The 15874-nt window shown below is 36.1% G+C and overlaps 1 long non-coding RNA gene across 1 annotated transcript; it reads left to right on the top strand.

Annotated features, from left to right (window-relative positions):
* Positions 1-10207: 10207 nt before the first annotated feature.
* On the top strand, positions 10208-10637 carry LOC119793423. Its single transcript, XR_005282095.1, has 2 exons — positions 10208-10351; positions 10457-10637. It is a non-coding gene; the product is annotated as an uncharacterized LOC119793423 (long non-coding RNA).
* Positions 10638-15874: the final 5237 nt, after the last annotated feature.

Consider the following 15874-nt stretch of genomic DNA (forward strand, 5'->3'; position numbering starts at 1 on the left):
AGGTGGCACCTTTGGCTCAGCAAACCAATTCTGCCTCATACCTTCTCAGTAACGACGAGGATGGGAACTGGAAGTATGTTGGCACCAGTTGCTTCGAGCTGCAGCTAACCCCAAAGCACGACAAATGGCAGATCAGCAAGTATCCGGTTCAATAGAAAACATTCTTTATTTCTTATGTCTAGTTGCTTTTGCCACTAGTACACCTTAATATCCCTACTGCGATCAGATCATTACATTAGATGCATTGGATTAAAACAAAAACAACACAAAGGGCAATATAAATATATGTAGGTAAAATAAAAGACATCATTTTGTGTGATCTTTACTACTGCAACATTGTCTGAGCCTAAGCCAAATCTTACGAAAATATAATATAAAAAAAAAGAGAGAAAAAAGAACCGTAACAACTGAGCTTCAAAAAAGAAACACAAACATGACAAACAGCAGCTGGATTACGGAGTGCAAAGGTTCCATTTCCATATATGGTATGCGTCTCCCATGTGGTCAGTCTCAGTCCCTTTCTCCATGCTGCAGTGAGATCCTCTCAAGTTAATTACTTTTTGCATAAATCTTGTTAATTTTGGTCCCTATAGGCATCCATCTATGATATTGTTATGCATGAAGCAAAGATGTGTGTTTAAGCATGATGGATGAATACGTTTAGTGATAAAAAGTGATGATATAGAGCCACTGAGTTTCAATAACTTTTTTTGACTAGATTAGCATTGGTTTATGCAAAAAGTACGCTGATGGCCTAAGTCTAATAAATACCTTTAACACTGCACCATTAAAGGGCTCAACACTTTAATGTACAGAAGGAACGACATGAAAACAAATAGATTTGTTTTACATCTTTATTTGCAGATACAGAAATTGAGCTTGCAGATTCCAGTTTAAATGTTGTTTTTAGCCTAATGTGGCTGATGAAGCAATCTACAGCAATGTTTTATAGCCTTTTCTGGCAGATGCTCATTAGTTAGAGAACTAATGAGCATCTGAGCGCGTTCAACAGCTGGAATATCATGAAATTGCACCAGGATCTGCAGAGGACCAAAAACAGCAGTGAACTTATGTTCATTGGTGTCTATTGCCACCTTTGACTCTATAAATTCAATACTTTAATATTTTGTGAGTTGTGAAATTAGATACCAAGGTAAAATGGGAGGCTTCTAAACTATCGGGTCTGAAATCTCTACACTTTGCTTCACTAGATTTGATCAATGGAAACAAAAGCTAATAATGTTCATTGTCCAACTGCATGTAGATCAAACAAGTAAACATGGGTCATCTTGTTTACTTGTTGGGTCATCTTGTCTGTTTTTGTCTACCTGATAGTAGTACAGACTAATCACATGAATGTTTCTGACCGAAAAATAATAAGAAGACATAATTCCTTAAACTTAAACCTTATTAAACCTCAGTTGACTTAAACCTAAACCCAGGGGAATGGGATAGGCCTCCTGTGTGGCAAAGAACTGTTCTGACTTGATCCGAAATAATGACCACTTTCTAAAAATGACGAGATAGATGAAAGGGAAACCCAGGTCTCCATATTAACTAAATATATAAAAAAAGAAAAAGATCATAGAGAGTAAATTCTAAAAGGAAAAATAAGTTGTTAGGGGTTTTTTTTCTTCATCTTACATTACTGTGAAACTGTGGTTTTCAAAGTCAGTCCTCAGGACCCACAGTCCTGCATATTTTAGATTTGTATCTGCTCCAGCACACCTTCATCAAATGACTGAACTCCCTCATCAGCAGCCACCACAGGCTGCAGGTGCCTGCTTATCCCCCATGCATTTAAGTCAGATGTGTGGAAACAGGGAAATACCTAAAACATGTGGGTCCTGAGGACCTATTATGAAAACCACTGCTGTGAAACTCCTAATAATGTATCTAAAATTCAGATTCTGTACTTGTACATAAAATAAAGAATATACCTTAGTGTTTTGTTTGTTTTCTTTCACAAATAAAAGCACAAAGAAGTTGCATTTCATGAAATACACCACAAGATGTCGCTGTAGACTCATAATGAACACTTTTGTTTCCTGCATTTTATTATAAGGCCTCTGTTAATGTGCATAAAAGTGGTGTAGTGTTTTTTTTTTTTTTTTTTTGCTTTAGTTCATCTTGTTTCCATCATGCTCCATAAGCTACATCTTCTTTTGCTCATCCAAAGGCTGTTAGATAAATGCATGAATATTGCATTGCCTCTGTATTAACACTACTCTGAAAAAAATGGACTGTCTGAGGTTTCCAGTAATTATGGATTTTTAATTATTCTAGTTTCTTGTGAAAAACTTTTTTCACTTTTGTGATCCTGTTAATGTGGAAGGAATCCTTTATTACAAACTGATTTGGAACCTCACCTTAATGGTCAGGAAGGGACCAGGAGTAAACAGTGCTAGATGGAACTTGATCTCCACACTGGTGGGTTATTTAACTTAACCTCTAGACTACAGTAAGAGGCATCAGATAATATCAGATAATAAGCTTCATATAATCGTAAATATATATTAATTATATATTTAATTATATATATATATATATATATATATATATATATATATATATATATATATATATATATATATATATATATATATATATATATACATATATATATATATATAGGCATCAGATAATAAGCTTCATATAATCGTAAATATATATTAATTATATATTTAATTATGTATATATATATATATGGTTATGCAGGACAAAAGAAGACCTTCTACATATAAAGGTTGAATCAAATGAGCTCTCATAATTTTATTACCTGCCCTTGCATAGCAACCTGAAAACTGAGACACACTTTTCATAAAGTATCCAATTCTACTCCCTCAATTACACAATGATGCAACAGCATGTCTCATTTATAAAATGCTAATCCCCTCAGGGCCATAGACTGTTTACTTTAAGGGGCAGTGGAAGACCGTACAATTAAATTGTGATTAAGTCATTTATAAACAAACACTCCAGGTGGGTGTTGTGGGAAACAAAGGATTATGAGCAAAAACACAAACTATTACGTACAGTGGAGGAACTGTCATGCTGTGGGCCTGTTCTCCCTCAATGGCTCATATTAAACTTGTAAGCTTGGTTTCATGAACTGAATATTTTTCAGCTGGAGATTTTCCTCCTGATGATATTAATTAAAGGCATTTTACACATCTTCACCATGGATGTCAGTGTGTGTTAGACAAGCTTTGTTGGTGCCAAACTCCACACGAGAAAACAATCAGCCTGCAGTAATGTCGAGTCCTTTGGCTTTGCTCCTGCTCCTGTTACAGCAGCCATTTCTGGTGTCCTAGATGTTGATCGTCTAGACGTTCCCATTGTTTGCTCTGCTCGTCTACTTGTGCCAAGAGTAAATCTCATTAACAGGCAGAAGGCTTTGAGGGACAGGGGCTCATTCACAGCCTCCCTGTGAGTAATAACTGCTAAAAATAGAGAGGTGATTACTAGGAACTAGAACTGTGTCTACCTCTGAACTCTTAACCTTCTGCTGCCTGATTTTATTCTACATGCTGATAATGAAGCTGTGTGAATGATGGTGAAAAAATGCAGCTAATCATGAAAATTCTGCTTATTATGAGTCTGCAGGCTTCCTGCTTTACATTTTTTCTTTAAGACGTGCTTCATCCCAGAACCACCAGAGAGCAAACCAAGTTTTACGTCGAGGTAACAATTCTTTAACATTATATACTTTATATGCCATAATATGCCATAATCCATACCATAATCCTTCTGGCTATTATAAAGCAAGGTTTATTTCTGAACCACTTTCACAACTTTATAGCCATCATTTTTAAAAGAATTAGAAAAGATTTAAATCATAATCAAACAAAATGTGTTAGGAAGACATATAATTTCACCAATAAACACTTTTCTAATTAAGTCATACCTGTAGTTTTTATTAACATGTTGCCTTCTGTCATTATGTTTGCTACTTAGAATTGCCTAAAATGCTGCATGTTCCACCTTTGCAACATTAACCGTCTCCGTTCCTCCCTCACCACTCATACTGCCTCTGTCCTTATCCACAGCCTCATCACCTCCCGTATTGATTATTGCAATTCTCTTCTTTTTGGCCTCCCTCATAAATCTCTCCATAAACTTCAACTTCTTCAGAACTCTGCTGCTCATGTCATCACCAGAACCCCCTCCTTCCATCATATTTCCCCTGTTCTTCACCAACTCCATTGGCTCCCAGTTCACTTCAGAATTCAATTTAAAATCCTTCTCTATACTTTCAAAGCCATCCATAACCTTGCTCCTCCATATCTGTCAGACCTCCTTCACATTGCCACCTCCTCCCGCTCCCTTAGATCCTCCTACTCCATCCACCTCACTGTACCCCCAGCTCGACTTGTCACCATGGGGATCAGAGCCTTCAGCCGCTCTGCACCCCAGCTCTGGAACTCACTTCCTCCCGACCTCCGCAGTATTGACTCTCTCCCCTTATTCAAAGCCAGACTCAAAACCCATCTGTTCCAGCTCGCTTATCTGTGAATATACTGCTCTTTTCCTGTATCTGTATTTTGTATTTTCATCTCTTTTTATTTATTTTTTTGTATTATTTGTAAAGTGACCTTGAGTGTCAAGAAAGGCGCTGTTAAATAAAATGTATTATTATTATTATTATTATTATTATGTGATGTCTTAGAGAAAAATATTAGTGTTTTTTTTTTTTAGAATTTTTAACTTATCAAAGATAGTTCTTTTAAAACCACCAAAGTCTACACTTGAAATATCAGGAAAATATGAATTATTTGACTTAAAAGAACAAAACCACAGATCTGCAAACCAACATCCAAACTGTGTTCAATACGAACTTCAATCAAAAAAAAAAAATGTATACCTTGTTTGTGTTTTTTGCAGCCTAATATTTGCTCATCGTTCACAATCATTGATTTATTATTGATAGCAGAGCATTAGGGAAATTAATAATGATATTATTAAAAAATTTTTTGCATTGCTATTTTTTTTAAATTAATGTTTTAATGAATTCACTAGAAATAATTGTCAAAACGTTCTACTGCCCTCTCTCCTGATATTGTTTATATATAGGACAAGACCTGGAAAACAGGACAAAAGCATCAACCATTAATGGGCAAATATCTAACTTTTTTTCTTAAAAGACACCAAAAGCATTTGTCATCATTTCATTTGGTAGGAAGAACATCGGGGATTGTTAGTTTATCAGACTAGAGGGTACATAAAAAAAGAGTCATATCCATAAAAAAATATTTCTCAGATTATATAATCTCCATCCATTCCATTTTCCGTCACACTTTATTCCTGTTGGGGTCACGAGGGGTGCTGGTGCCTATATCCAGCTATCTACGGGTGAGAGGCGGGGTTCACCCTGGACAGGTCGCCGGTCTATCGCCGGGGCAACACACAGACAAACAGGACAAGCAACCATTCAAGCACAAACTAACACCTAAGTAAAATTTAGAGAAGCCAATTAACCTAACAGTCATGTTTTTGGACTGTGGGAGGAAGCTGGAGTACCCGGAGAGAACCCACGCATGCTCAGGGAGAACATGCAAACTCCATGCAAAGGGCCGGGAATCGTAAACGGAACCTTCTTGCTGCAAGGCAGCAGTGCTTCCCACTAAACTGCAGCCCTGAACAGTAGATTAAATAATCTGTTGGGGATAATTTAGCAGTTTATAAACATATTTACATTCAGCAAATATTTCTGTAATAGAAAAAATAGTTTTTATTGAATGGAGGTATTATAATTAACAGAAATAAAGGCCAGAAAAATACTGTAATTCCGAGCTTAAATATTTCATACATGTTATACATGTAGTCACTGAAATAAATGAACTTTGCAATAATATTCTATTTGATCTAATTAGACAGAATACGCACAGCAAACTTAAGGTTGGTTTCAATGCAGGGCTTTATGTAAACTCAGTGAACTGGAAGTTAACGTAACTTTATATGAAAAGAAATCTGTTAGCTTCATTGACAGAAAACTACTCTTGTTAGAAATGTACCTCTACCTATGTATTGTGGGAAAATGAAAGTAAATTTGAATAAAGACTTTCTGATATAAAAAAAAATAATCCTTCTATTTTGGACTACAGCTGTTTTTTCTGTACTTGTGTGCAGTTGAGTGTCTGACAGTTTAAAGTAATCAAAGCTTCCTCTAAAAGTCACAGGGAGGTCTGAATCGAAACAAAATACAATAAAATTAGATGCGATTTAGAATTTTTGCACAGTCGGCAACAAGCTTGACACAGACGATTCTGTTTTTAAGTGTGACTCTTTGGAGGTGCTGAGTAAAATTCCTGGAAGCCAGGAATGAAGGACCCAGTCATTAAACAAAGTTTTTGTGGTTTTACTTTAGTGTTTATTTTCCTGTATTAATAATTTTCCTGCACAAATCTGCTTTCTTCAGATCAGACACTTAGAACTGTAAGCGGGAATATAATTTCCTCCAGAACAGAGTCCTCTGTGTGGACAAACTTAAAGCCACTGAATGTTGTCAGACATGCCCTGACATACAAAGCAAAAAATGCAACTCTGACAACTCTGGTTTCCAGTCTGCATTTAGCTTCCCCTCTTGAACTTTACCCTGGATACTGGGCAGGAGTCTTCTGTACCCCCACCCGCTCACCTACTAGGCCTGGCTTAAAGCCACCAACCCTGCTTCTTAAGGTACAAAGAGCCCTTTCTGTCTCATAAATATGGCAGCATATGAAACCTCTAATTTACTCATCTGGTTCTGGAGAAAGATTTCAAAGGTCGAGATTCATTTAGGAGGTTACGTTCCAACTTTTACAGAGCATATCTCTGGTTTCATAAATTTATTAAAACATGCATTTATGTCCAGAGCTTGATTTAAAACAATCTGATTCTGAAGATCCTAATGGCAGAAATACAAATAACTCATTGCTAAGACTGGAATGTCTTTCATGCACTTCACAGATGTAACCGTGGTGGCTTTACATCACAAAACAAATCTAGATATGAGGAAGATGTAAAATAAGGATGATAAGTTTGAAAGATTTGTTTTGTGCTTTTTTCATGGGGTTAAACCAACCCTTTGCTAAGACAAGCTGTGTAGTGTAGGGTGTCAGAAACGGACAGTTTTGTTGCTGTGATGTGTTTTTTAGAACAGGCTTCATGGGCAGTTTAGATGGTACTTGTAGTCGTTGTATTCTACTTGTTTAGGACAGGTCATGGGGGCATAGGCCTCATCAGAGACTCTGAGACGTTCCTGTCCACAGACCACTCCTTCAGCCCCTCTTGGACGCTCCCAGGCCAGCTGAGAGAAATATAGTCCCTCCAGTGTGTCTAGGGTCATCCTCTAGGCTTCCCCCCTGGTGGGACATGTCTGGATCACATCCTGGGAGAGGCATTCAGGGGGCATCCGTAAAAGATATCCAAGCCACCTCAGCTGACTCCTCTCGATGTTGAGGAGAAGCGGCTCCACCCCGAACCTCTTCCGAATGTCCGAGCTCCTGGACTCATCTCTAAGGGAGTGCACTGCCCCCCTGTGAAGGTGGCTCAATTTATTCAGAATCTTGATCGTGATCCATGATCACGAGCTTTGCCTTTCAGTTCTGCTCACTCTTTTCCCCAACCCAGCAGTGCAGCGTCTGCACTTTAGCAGCAGCCCCACTCCTCTGTCTACCAATCTCTCCCTACATTCTCCCCTCACGCATGAACAGAACCCCAGGATACTTAAACGCCTTCGCCTGAGACAGGAACTCTCCTCCAACCATAAGCCCTGGACTTGGAGGTGTTGATTCTCATTCTGTCTGCTTTGCACGCAGCTGTGAACCGCCCCAGTACATGCTGTAGATTGTGGCAAGAGGGAGCCAGCAGAACCACATTTTATGCAAAACTCAGGGACAAAATCTGCTGGTCCCCAAACCAGAACACCTCCACCCTTGGTTGTTCCTAGAAATCTTGTCCATAAAGATTATGAAAAGGACTAGTTGCAGAAAGTCCAGCATGCAATGGGAACAGGTCTGATTTAGTGCTTGCAATGCAGACCAAACTCCTGCTCCACTTCTACAGTGACGGGATGGCCCTCCTGGACCATCCCCCAAGAACGCCTTCCCCAGTTCCACAAAACACATGTGGACCAGTTGGGGGAAGTTGTAGGTTCATGGGATATCATCAGTGGCAATAAGGCCAAAAATACCCGAAAAAGTTTGCCAGTTAATCAAAGGACCAACAACGTCTGACTTAGACAAACTTCATTGTCATTGTATATACACTGAGTGTATACAAAACAAAATGACGTTGCTTACAGCTTACAACAGTGAAATGGACATTGCCATTTAAAGTACAGCAGTGAATGAGAAAAGGAAAACCAGTCTAAAATAAAAATACTACTAATAATAATAATGGTGCCAGAGGACATTAAAATGTATGTATGCTCTCACCTATAACTAAGGGCAATTTAGTAAGACTGAAAAAAGAGAGCAAACTTACTCTGTCTATATGGTCTGACTAATTTGTTTTCTTTTGGAAAGAGATTAGACAACACTTAGAGTGGCAACAGCACTACTGTATGGTTTTATTTTATGTTTTTTTTTCCAGTTGCAACTAGCTTTTTATTACGGTAATTTCTCTACTGCTCTGCTACTTCAAAACGGAAATGTACCAACTCTGTGCTAGATAAAGATCAACCTAGGGACTGTTTTCTGGTAGGTATATGGTTAATTCACACTTTGTTTTTTTTCTATTCTAATAACACATTTTAGTAAATAATTATTTAATTTTAATTAATAATTATTTTGTTGTGACCAGAGGCTTAGCCAGATTTTTTTTAAAGGTGGCCAGGCAATTACCAATTAGGCTGAGGGGTGGCCCATAGCGGATAGGCACCAGAACCTCACAGTCAATCTACACTGTTCCAACAGGAAAATTAATGAGCAAAACATCCCTATTTTCTAAATAAAAACAAACTATACTTTCCTACAGCCTTTGCTGACAAACAGACGCATATATTTAAACATCCGTAATTTCTAGATTAAAGGTATAGTGGATAAAACTTTTTTAGTTTTGAGTTCTGGGGCGTGAATCTTTTCCATTGTCATTACTTACCTACTTTTATCAATAAACATTCTGCATAAAATTGATATTTACGAGCACTAATATCTACATAAATTGATTATTTGATAAGTTTTTTAAAATTAAAATAGCTATTTATCTATGATTTAACTGAAGACTCCTAGATGACTTGCAGGGACATAGTTTTCTCTTTACCCCATATAATACAACATCTAGTTCTGAAAATAGCATGAATTCTGTACCTATCATCTTTGATGTTAGTATATTGATGTGTATAATTAACCACAAAACATTTTCATGTTTTGAATATTCCACTTGAGAGTATTACTGCTGCCACCATCTGTATTAGGGGGGGTGATGGCCATGGCCCCCCATCTAGCTGCGCCCCTGGTGACCTAATTTAGAGAAGGACCTCGCTGCAGCAAACAGAAAGGGGCGGGGACGGACCTTTCCGTCAGTCCCATACCTTATTTGGAAATGGGACTATTGCATTCCGGAAATGAAGGGGGCGCTATTTTCATAATCACTAGTATAAATGCCTTAAAGACGCGGGGTTAAGAGGAAAGGAAGAAGAAAGAAAGAAGTTTAAAAAGATTTTGCACTGGTGTTCGGCACACGATCCATAATGCAAAACCCACAAAATCAACAAAAGGTAATTTTACCTTCTTAAAATTTTTTTCACATAGTAAATTAATACGCTTTTCTAGATTCAGTTTTTTAAGAAAACCTTCAATTTGTCCTTTTTAAAAGGTCCAGAGAAGAACTACAAAATGAGAGAAAGCGGAAAAAAGTTAATGAGAGGGCAAAATGTGAGGTAAGCTGTAGCTAAAATTCATCACTTTGTTGTTTTAAGTCATAGAATTTGTATTATGTCCATTCACAGTGTACTTTTGTTCTATGCTTATTTTTTTAAGTCTGAAAGAAAATCAGTATAGAAGAATTAAAAGGGTTGAAGCAGTTTTGATGTTATTTAGATTTGCATTCATCTTTCACTTAGAACATATCTGTATTTTTACAGACTCTGTGTGCTGATGACCACACCTATGCCAAAGGAGCCGAGGCACAAATCAAGGTTCATTTTTAAATTTACACATAACTAGTAATTTTGATTTGTGTATCTTTATGTGCAAATGAGACGTAAACCCTAAATGATTTTTTTTTTTTTTATTAAAATTCATTATTTGGACAACTTTTTTTTTATATCATTAGAGATGAAAGGATAAGATACTGAGAGATATAAAGTATTAATTATTGTTTAATGCTCTTCACCATGCAGGTAGAAAGGATACCGCCAATCTTACAGGTAAGATTCATTCATAATCATATGTATCATCCATTCTTCCTGTATTACAGTCTTGCAATGCACCTGTTTTTTATTTTGTTTGTTTTTTTATTTTTTTATTTTCAGATGCGGAGGAGAGGAGAGTACCCTCGTTACTACTGTGATGGCATACCTGGACTTTGCCCTGAGTGCCAACATTGAATTCAAAGAAAATATAAGTCGCTTTCCACAATCTGTCACATATTGTTAGTTTTTTTTGTGACATGCCATTTGAAATCGTTTCTGATAAAGAATATTTACCTTTTGACTTGTGCAGTCCTCCTTTTTCATAATGTGTTCTTTCAATATTATTTACATTTTTGAAAGTTCCTTTTGTTGTAGCTCAGTTGATTTACATCATTTAGTTTTCATAGAAATGGTGTTGTTTCCACAAAGTTACATTGTGGCTGTAATTTGTTGGAGAGACAGTAGAACCAATAAAGTAGTTGTAAATATATTGTAACAGCGTTGTTTAACAATTGGAAAATTTTAAATGCAAGCAAAGCTAATAACTTGCAATATACAATGTTTCCTATACATTTTTGAACAATGACTGGAATCAATACAAATTTTCTTTACAAACCTGACATACAGACAAGTTGTTTATGTTTTAACAGTTAGAATCAACTTGTTTTATGTAATAAAAAATAAGTTGCAGAAACATATTGTTCAGATACAAACATAAGATTAAACGAGCAAAGCGAAGGTGTAATCAGGGTGGAGGTGATGGAAGCTCAGGTGAGGAGCAGTTGCACACATCAAGCTGGACTTTATGAAGGGTGAAGGACTTGAGACCGGCGCCGTTAGGCTGGGAGGGAGGCACCTGAGCAGGTGATTGGCTGAGCAGGTGAGATGAAGACAGACTTTATTCAAAAAGGTTTTCATGTAGAAAAAATATCATTCTCTCTGGTGGTTACCAGTACAGTGTCTACTGCCGGGATCAGAAAGTTGAAGATTATTGTCAAATGAACTTTCTAAAACCTACTTTCTGTGCGAGTCTTTCCAGGTTGAGGCTACATTTAAGGTTTTAATTAATCACTTTGGGTTTTGCTACAATTGGATATTCATGTTTTTGGAGTGCAGTTCATGAATTTATTGCAATTGATAAAATTAATATGGTATTTCTAAATGGAATAGTGGGACACCAGTCAGTTTACTAGTTGAGCTGGAGTCCTTATAGGAGATAATAATTGAGCCAGGTCACCTGCAACCAAGTATATTCTAGTTACCGAATGGCACTTGTTAAAAGTTCAAAAGTCCTTTGGTTTGTTTGTAAATTATATTCACAATGAGAATAATAAGAAAAAATATTTGGCAAATAAACAACAAAAGTGCACCGTGAATGGACGTACTAAGTTGGCCAAAATTGTCGACTAAATGTTTTACAGACCAAACCTCTTTTCCATCTAGTTCTTATTAAATAAGCCAAAGGCTATTATATTTTAGATTTTAACTTATTTATTTTAAGAGTACCGTTCACAACATCAAAATATATTATTTGAACTTCAGCACCAGCATGTATTTGTTTACAGGTGCTGGTCATAAAATTAGAATATCATGAAAAAGTAGATTGATTTCAGTAATTCCATTTAAAAAGTGAAACTTGTATATTATATTCATACATTACATACAAACTCATATATTTCAGATGTTTATTTTGTTTAATTTTGATGATTACACCTTTTCACAATATTCTAATTTTCTGATATGATGAATTTGAGATTTTCATTTGTTGTCATTTGTAATCATCAAAATTAAACAAAATAAACATCTGAAATATATGAGTTTGTATGTAATGTATGAATATAATATACAAGTTTCACTTTTTAAATGGAATTACTGAAATTAATCTACTTTTTCATGATATTCTAATTTTATGACCAGCACCTGTATATCTGTTTTCTTAATCAGCGATGGACTGGGGATCTGTCCAGGGTCAGCAGCCTTCATGACCCCACTTGAGGATAATTCATAAAAATTAATGGATGGATAAATGTGCTCTTAATGTAATGTACATTTGTCTCCAAAATATTGATTTTATTTTATTTTTTATGACTTTTGTTAGAGATATATAGGGTGTAAGGATAGATAAATACATCTCCATAATGATTCCTTATTGTTGCTTATTTTAGATTGTTTGTTACTAAGATAATTTTAAATAAAGATTTCAAAATAAAAAAGGGACATACCACGTGACAGACATGCCACGTGACTTATCACGTTTTGTAGCCTTTTCTTTACTGTTTAATTAGTATTTTTAATGTTGAAAGTGTTCTTGGGTGTTTTGAAAGGCGTTGTCAAATAAAATACGTTATTATTATTATAATTATTATGAAACGGTCGGTACAGAAAATAGTGTCACTAGCGCCCCCGTCAGTTCCGGAATGAAATGGTCCCATTTCCATATAAGGTATGAGACTGACAGTGGTCCGTCCCCGCCCCTTTCTGTTTGCTGCAGCGAAGTGTACTTCCTAATTTAGAGAAGCATCCCGCTGCAGCCTGCGGGAAGGCGGGGCTTGACATCAAGCCCCGCCCACATCAAGGACAGCCATATTGGAAATTCTTCTTCTTCTTTTCATTAATGGCGGACTGCAAGTAACTTTTAGGTGCATACCGCCACCTACTGTACACGAGTGTGTAGCAACATTTTCTCTACATTTATTAAATTCTATTTATTAATCTTGTGTTTTTAAGAAAAGTAAATAAAGCTTTCCTTACTCTATAAATATCCATTATGTTTCCTTCATTTCCTAATATTCCTTTAAGACTCCATTGTTTTCCTGTCCTTCCAACAATTCTTCTTCAGATTTTCTCTTTCAGATTCATATGTTCTACAGTTCATTAATACATGTTCTACGTTTTCTTTCTCTCCACATCCTTCACATTTATTATTACTTTTCTTCCCTATTAAATGTAAAGTGTCATTTAAATAGGTGTGTCCTACTCTTAATCTAGTCATAATTATTTCTTCCCTTCTTTTTCTCTCATCAATATTTCTAATTAGTACAGATTTTTGCACTTTATATAATTTTCTCCCTTTCTTATCTTCATTCCACCTTTTTTGCCATTCTTTTATTTCTTTCATTTTAATACATGATTTACCTTCCCCTTTCCCGAAAGGAAGTATCATCTTCATTGTCATTTCTAAAGCCCTTTTTGCTAATTTATCTGCTTTTTCATTTCCTTTAACCCCTTCGTGAGCTGGAACCCAGCAGAACCAGACATTAATCCTCTATATAATCTAAATAAACTATGCATAATTTCTAATACTAACTCTATCCTATCATTTCCTTCTCCCTGGATACTTTCTAACACTGCTTTAGAGTCTGTACATATCACCACCCTGTCTGGTTGAACCTCCTCTACCCACTGTAAGCTTAATATAACTGCCATCCCATATTGGAAATGCTGACCGCTCTTGCCTATAGGCGCTGGCGAGAGAAATGGCCAAAAAAATGTTATGTCACATGGTATGTCTGTCACGTGGTATTTCCTTTTTATTTTTAAATCTTTATTACATTTTCAGATGTTAAAATAACATTAGTAACAAACAGTCTAAAATAAACAACAATAAGGAATTATTATGAAGATGTATTTATCTATCCTCAAACCCTATGAAAAACAAATGTCATAAAATGTAAATTAAATTAGTAGTTTAGAGACAAATGTACATTACATTGAGGACACATTTATCTATCCAATAATTGTCATACATGCACACTTATCCCTATAGTGGTGTCGTTAGGGCTGGTGCAGTGGATTCTGGACAGATTCCCAGTCCATCGCAGATTAAGAAAAAATCTATCCATCAAATTTCTGACCCGCTTAATCCCTCATGGGGTCGCGGGGGTTGCTCGTGCCTATCTCCAGCGTTGATTAAGAAAAGCAATATAACCAAATAATTGCTGGATTGAAAATAAGAGTGAAAATATACCTTGTATTGAAGACTCCTTTAAAGATTTATGCGAGTCTGATTTTACAATTGAAGAATTTGACTTGGTTATCTCTAAAATGGCCCTAAACAAATCCCCAGGCACAGATGGGCTTACTACAAATTTTTATCAATTTTTCTGGAAAGAAGTAAGAGGTTTGCTATTTAAAGCTTTAATGGAATGTATAGAAGAAAAGGAATTAATGTCAACCATGAAACAGGGATTAATTACATTGATTCCTAAACCTGGGATTAATTTCAAAGCGGGTTAATTTCAAGTTCATATGGAGGAACAGATGTCAATATATAAGAAAGATAGATATGATAAAAAGTTATGAAGATGGTGGGTTGAATGCGATTGATTTTGATATTATTATTGTCTGTGAAGTCTATTTTTTTTGGTGTTTTTGTTGAAAATAAGAACGTAGACTTCATACTCAACACTCTTTTGTTATTTGGAAAGTTCTTCATTCACAAGTGCAGATATTTTAAGACCAAACCTTGTATGACTCATTGGAGAAATGAGCTGAATCTTTTCAGTAAATCTCTTAGACTTGTTGAAGAAAAGAAAGCTCTTAAATTATTTTCTTTACTCGAAGCATTTAATTTAATTTGAAATGGCCCCTGAAATTTATGTTTTTATTTTCATCTTATTTTAGTTTACAATCCTGTTGGATTAGTTTCATACTTTTTTTTATGTTGAACATGCTCAATCCATGTAAAAAAAAAAAAAAAATCACAAGTGTGAATTTATTGTATGCCTTGTATGTTTATATTTACATTCATAAATAAATAAAAAAAAAGCGGGAAAAAAAAAAAAAAAACTTGCTGGTGCGGAAGTTCAAATAATAATATAATATCAGTAGACCCCGCATTGGCTGTCGCGGCGCAGGAATTACGGCCGCCATATTGGGGCGGTCGACCTGCTACTCAAACATGCTGATTCAAGCTGAACACACCAATGACGTATTTTTGTTTAAATTTACAGACTGTTTACGTCAGGGCTAGAGGGATAACTTTTCACAATTAAGATGAAAACATATCTTTACATATATCTTTATATATTCCCTGCCCTGTTACGTTAGCATTTCCAATATGGCTGTCCTTGATGTGGGCGGGGCTTGACATCAAGCCCCGCCTTCCCGCAGGCTGCAGCGGGATGTACTTGCTAATTTACGCTGCGAACATGGTTTTGGGTGTACTTCTTACTTTCGTCCAGCAGGGGGCCAATTGTAACTTAGACGTGGCCGGAGTCAAACACTCGGGGTACATTTTTAAACGATTTTATCAGTGGTTTTATCAGAAACACCGAGACGAATCTAAACAAACCTAAAATCCTACACAGCCGTTTATTTTTTCAAATGGATACAGTGTTTTTTTTATGGTTATTTGTTTTAAAAAAAAAATTATAACGGTTGTATTTCCTTCTAAAATTATTGAATCAATTTTGCGTTTCCCCCCCCCCAAAACGTGTCGAAATTTGGTACTTTGACAAAAGCAGGGCATGTGATTCCCCGCTTTTCTCCAATGTGCGCAGAGATACGGGGCTTTACGGTAGTTGGCTCCATCCTCTT

This window comes from Cyprinodon tularosa, unplaced genomic scaffold, assembly GCF_016077235.1.
Source record: "Cyprinodon tularosa strain WSP-4 unplaced genomic scaffold, ASM1607723v1 ctg451, whole genome shotgun sequence".
NCBI lineage: Eukaryota > Metazoa > Chordata > Actinopteri > Cyprinodontiformes > Cyprinodontidae > Cyprinodon > Cyprinodon tularosa.